A 6,223-nucleotide genomic window follows, 5' to 3' on the forward strand; every position below is an offset into this window, starting at 1 on the left:
CCCTGGCCAATTTTGACCAAATTGGGCTTAGAGCCAGGGGGGCAAGTGGCATTTGGCTAACTTTACAGGAGAGCCAAAACAAAAATTTGACCAGCCTTTAATCAATATGTCATTTGCCTGGCCATTTCCGTCCTATACAAGTCACAATCCAATTCTTATCCCCCTTTCTCACACCCTTTCAGTGCTCTTTTGTTTGTTATGAGTCATAACAAACTTATGACTTCACGTTAATGTTCATTTCATCATATTCATTTTAAACGCCTTCACAGTTTATTTACTGTACTGTTAAGCAGTTCAGCTTCAATTATTTCGTTATCATGCACTGCACTTCTAAGCCTATGCAAGTAATAGGTGTAAACGCGCTTATGCGCATACGCGCTTTTGGCTCCAACACAGACTAATTTCAGTCATGTCTTTGTTTTGTTGTTTTATTCAATGTAGGTTGCTTTCTGATGTGTCTTTCTAGTACAGTTTTATAGAGCTCATCAAGACCTGTAATTTGATATACATCATGATATAACTCATTTTCGCCAAAAATGCCACTTACGCCCCTATGGCTCTAAGCCCTCGCGATGACCAATTTTTTTATTTTATTTTTTTCGCCCTATCGCTTCCACTTTTTCCTGAAAAATTCCGAGAACCAACAATTTAAATTGGTGTGGCCTTACCAGCAGTTGGAAGTTTGGTTAAGGTTGGAGGGATGTAGCCTGACAAGCCAGACTTACTTCTTTCCACGTCTTACTTGTGAAGCTAGAATTGATGATGATGAGACAAGGAAAGGTCCTGCGGAGACGAGTGTGAGAGTGAGAGAGACTGCTGTCCTATAAGCTGAATATTCATGTTTTAGCAGAACGAGGGCGCAGAACTGTAACCAATACCGTGGCTGTAGGCAAATCAGGGCGCTGCTGTAGAATGATGTGTCTGTAAGCAAATCGAGTGGGACGTATGCAGATTGTATAACTATGCTGTTGAAGATAGAAAAGAAGGCAATCAAATTTGATGAATAACTTTGGTTGTGGCATAATGGCTTGAAACTTTGCACTGTCTGCAACTTGTAATACTACTGGGATGGCACTCAGACATTACTCAATGTCATCATAATATTCATAGTAACCTGTATTAACAGTGTAAGATAAGAATAAGAGGGCATTAATACATTTTATGGGTTTGCCATTATTGACCCTAAACTTGGATAGAATGCAGGAAATGGCATCTAAGAAATGCAACACCCCTCCCCCCCCCCTTGTTGTGACTGGTTGCTTCAGTTAAAATAATTATTTAAAGCAAGCTTTATTTATGTCATTTTGTCCTGTCTTGTTTGTCATGACCAACAGACATCTGATGTAGAACAGGCAGTGAGGGCTCTTTTGAGCTGCATTGGTGGTGCAAGACCACAACCAACTGGGCCTCCAGCAGCAGTGCCTACAGCTGGACCAGTACCAACAGTGCCAACTGGGCCTCTACAAATAGTACCTGGAACTGGGAGTGGCAGTCCCTCTGGAGTTAACCAGAGACCAGCTACTGTCCAACAAGAAATGCAGAGGTTAGTAGGGGAGCTTGTGTTTTTTCGTGGGATTTCAATGTTAATTTTTGGAGACTGGTTAAAATGTGTTCTAGGGTCATTGAACATTGAGGAAATCGTATGGCTATATCTCAAAGTGAAGTGTAGTGCATTTTCTAGCATACCAGTAGTATGCGTGATATTAATCATGTGTAATATAAGCATAATATTAATCATCATATCAAGATGGATATGTGTACCATGATGTGCATAATGCATAACAATGAAGTCCCTCATCTGGCCTACAACCAAGGACACTTGCAAGGCTCAGACACTTCACTTTGAGACACGTTTTAAGTCTCCATTTCCCGCCCAATTTCTTACCTTTTCCCCCTCTCATTCTGACGTTCAACAGCAATGGATGCCTTAAGGCGAGACAGGTGAATAGGGTAAAAAAAAAAAAAACAGTATTGATCACTATGACACTTATCCAATTGGTTAGGTCCATCAGATAAAAAAAAAAAAGAAAATGTTTTGATATTTGCACATTTTAATTATGCAAATTAGGCGTAATCTCATAAAAAATGTGCAAATTTGTGCAGATTTCTGGTACATTTTTCTGAAACCGTGGTAAAGCCGGGCCCTTTTTTATTTATTTATTTAGGTTTGATTTTTTTGTACATCTTCCACATAATTCTTTCGGTTTGATTTCAGGTCTTTTCCAGCAATATATGCTGGCAGGCGTCAGAGTTTTAAAAGGAAAGCCCCTGCTGAAGCTGCAAGGGCATGCTCAAAGTTTTTTGAGGTCCAGTTCTGCCTGCAAGCAGAAAATTCAGACCGTACTCCCAAAGACGAAACTCTGCTCTTGCAAGCGGGTCTAGGACGGAGGAGCGTGAATATTTCAGACGACGCTGATCACACAGAGGTATGGAATTGAAAAGCAACAACTGATTACCATGTTCTTAAAGGAGAATTCCGGCCAATTTGGGTCCATATCCCATCTTGGGTGGACCCAGGGGAAAGGATGAAAGGGAAAACCACGAAAAATGTTCATGCTTGCTGTGCAAAGTTGTTCAATTGCGGCGTTTTCGGTTACAGCGTGGCCAGTCGGGCATGTAGGCCTAGTTGACCTGTTTTAAAGCTCCTAGTGTGCATTAAACATCTTTGAACGCTTTGGCCGTGGTGTGTGTACAATACAAGTCAATCTAGTAGCTTATTGTTGCATTAGCTAGTGAACAGGCAGGATAGAATAGGAGTTTAGTGACGTCACGGCGTCGCATGACTCCTGGAGGGACGTCACAAAACTGCGTTTCAGTTGTGAGAAGTCAATCGGGAAGAAAACAACATCATGGGACAGGGAGATGTGTGAATTTATTTCCTGTGGCTCGTCTTTGGTGGACAAAAATAAAATGGATTACTATGAAGTATCACTTCGGTGAACCATTTTGCGGATGTAGGTAGAAGGCATAAGCTGAGAGAGGTAGGTGCGCAAGTTTTCAAAACTCCTATTCTATCCTGCCTGTTCGCTAGCTAATGCAACAGTAAGCTACTAGATTGACTTGTATTGGTACACACACCATGGCTAAAGCTTTCAAAGTGATTTAATGCACGCTAGGAGCTTTAAAAGAGGTCAACTGCATGCCCGACTGGCCACGTTTTAACCGGAAACGCCGCAATTGAACAACTTTGCGCAGCACACATGAAAATTTCTCGCAGTTTTCCCTTTCATCCTTTCCCCTGGGTCCACCCAAGATGGGATACGGACCCAAATTGGCCGGAATTCTCCTTTAAGTTTAACATATCTCCCAGTGTTAATGTGTGTTAGATGGGGCATTGTACTTTAAATGTTCAGCATACATTTACAGCAGTAGCGACTGGTGATCATAAAAATGGGGGTGGTCAGTTGGGTGGCCACAGGGAAATGGGGCTAGGACGAGAGGGAGAAAATTAGAATGTTGTCTTCATGTTTGCTTTTAAGGATTGTGTTGATTGTAAAGCTAACCTCTGTAAAATTCCCTGAGGTGCAATGATGTTGCAGCACTAAAAACTGTACATTTGGAGTTGTCTATAAAGATCAGTACTCCTGATCCCTCTCTGTACACAAAACAAACCCTTAATCACTTAAAATTATACTTTTCCTTTTTCTCATTCCGTGCTGATCAGCATTGATCCCCTGTCTGCTTTTTAGTGTGTTTGGGTACACTTGCTTTGCGAGCTGCAGCTGTGTTGTCAGTGCCAGTGGGAGTGCATCTGATTGAAGTTGGCTAAACTAGTTTCTTCTGACTAAAATACATTTATAATGCCATGCCTATCTGCCCCACACGAATGGTGTATCAACTCTACACTGTTAAAGACATTGCTTTTCAACCCAAAACATCAAATTCTGATTAGCTTTTGACGGATTTGCTGCTTGATAAGAGCGCACAGACCCGCCGAAAGGGAGGAATGTCCCTCCTTTCGCTCATTCACTCCAAAGTTAAAACGGGAGCCTTGAACCATCCAGGTTTGAAGCGTTTATAATGGATGTCAATGAGGTAGTTTTTTTTTTTCTTCAGATTACCAGAACATTATTTGAAGAGTATCCAAAACTACAGCAAGTCCATGGTGGTTGGCTTTTCCAAAAAGCCACAGGTGAGATTGACGCCGCCTTTACACAAATTTATAGTAATTTATTAGGGCTGTAACAATACACCTTGCACACAATTCGATTCGTATCACAATTTTCAGCCTACGGTTCAATACACCCAAGATTTTTTTCTTTTAATTTGGCTTTTTGCATTGATAAATTCGTGTTCACATTTTCTAACATACAAAAATGTGTACATCAAAACTATAATGGCTTATAGCTTAATGATGATGATTTGCAACATGATCACATCTTATCATGCATGAAAAGGGCCATTTTCCCAGTTATAATGAATACTTAGAATTTGATGGTGGTGGTAAGTATTCATGAAGAAGGTAACATCAGTGAATGGGTGGCATGAATTCTGGAAATAAACAACTTGAAATTTCACACAGTGGACCTTTAAACTACTCCCACAATTCATTTTTAAATTCTTGCACATATTGGTCTTCCAGACCCAAAAATCTAAAATTTGCTATCTCACAAAATTAGATTATATTGAAGAAATCCCAATATTCTTCAGAAAAAAGGAAAATATTCGGAGCCCATCAACTCAGTTGAAATATTGTGCTTTCTAAACTACATTTCAATGTTTAAGTTTTGGTTAGGAATCTCTTTGCCTGACATGATGCATTTGCATTGAAGTCAATGGCTGTAGAGGTCATGGGAGCTATGGAGGCCCAGATATCTTTCATGCTTTGCTGTCAGATATTCACGTTTTAGGATATGGTAAACAACATTTCCAAGATTACCTGGGAGCACCCAGACTGCCAAAGCTTCTTTATTTTTGTAGTTATGCTCCTCTGAAATTCGTCTTGGAAACATCCCATTGACTTTGAATGGGATATTTCCCAGATGAATTTCAGAGGGCATTAACCCCAAAAATAAAGATGCTTTGGCAGCCACCGTATGCTCCATGGTAATCTGGAAAAAGATGTTTACCAGATCCCAAAACATGAAAAGCTGACAGCAAAGCATGAAAGATATCTGGGCCTCCATAACTCCCATGACCTCTACTGCCATTGACTTCAATGCAAATGCATCATATCAGTAATCAAGGCAAAGAGATTCCTAACCAAAACTTGAACATTGAAATGTAGTTTAGAAAGTACGCAATTTCAACTGAGTGGATGGGATCCGAATATTTCCCTTTTTTTCTGAAGAATATTGGGGTTTCCTCAAAATACCCTTAAAATATTCTAATTTTGTGACTTTGGACTGGAAGACCAACATGTGCAAAAAATGAAATTATTAATTGTGGGAATAGTTGAAGAGTGGCTCATGCATCTAGAATTAAAGGAACACTTAAGCGCAAAATGAAAATTTGACCATCAAAAGTCAAGACCGCAGCATTCCAAAGTTTTTGATTCGATTCCCATGTTAATGGATGGGGCCAAATTCTATCATCTCAGAAATCAGTCGTTTTCCGCAATAAACTAGCTCAAAAACATTCCAAACTTGAGTGGTGTCATAAGAATGGTGTTACGAGTCAAACTGACATTAACATATGAATCGTTTTTTTTCCCTCTAAAAACCCAAAATTGGAGAACTTCGCAATGCTGCGATCTTGGCAAGAATCACACCTCATCATACGTATGAAATCACATGACCATTCAATGGTTACATTTTCAATTTGCGCCACAGTGTTCCTTTAATGAACGTTAAACATTCTTGATGAAATTGTGGAAATAAAACAGCTTTTACATGTGATTCCAATTATATGACTAGCACCTGTACATGTAACACATACAAAAGCAAAAAAAAAAACACTACTAAGCACAATCAACATTCATACCACATTTAGTTTAATTGACACTGGAATTTCTGTTGAACATTTATTTTCATTTCCTCATGTACCGTCCATGCTGTGCCATATAGTTTTTAATAGCTGTTTTTATGTAGATGGTTCTGCAGAAGATCGTCTGGCCTGGAGAGAGGGAGGAGGAGGGATGCCCTGTCGCTGTGCAATGCACTGTAGCCGGCTATCTGCGACATTTTGTGGAGACAGGTACATTGCTATGTGCTCCAATTGATGGTATTTAAGATGATAGTTTCATGTCATGTCGGTTTCAGTTTCAGGTTTTGTGATTGTATTT

The sequence above is a fragment of the Engraulis encrasicolus genome, chromosome 15 (genome assembly GCF_034702125.1).
Source record: "Engraulis encrasicolus isolate BLACKSEA-1 chromosome 15, IST_EnEncr_1.0, whole genome shotgun sequence".
NCBI lineage: Eukaryota > Metazoa > Chordata > Actinopteri > Clupeiformes > Engraulidae > Engraulis > Engraulis encrasicolus.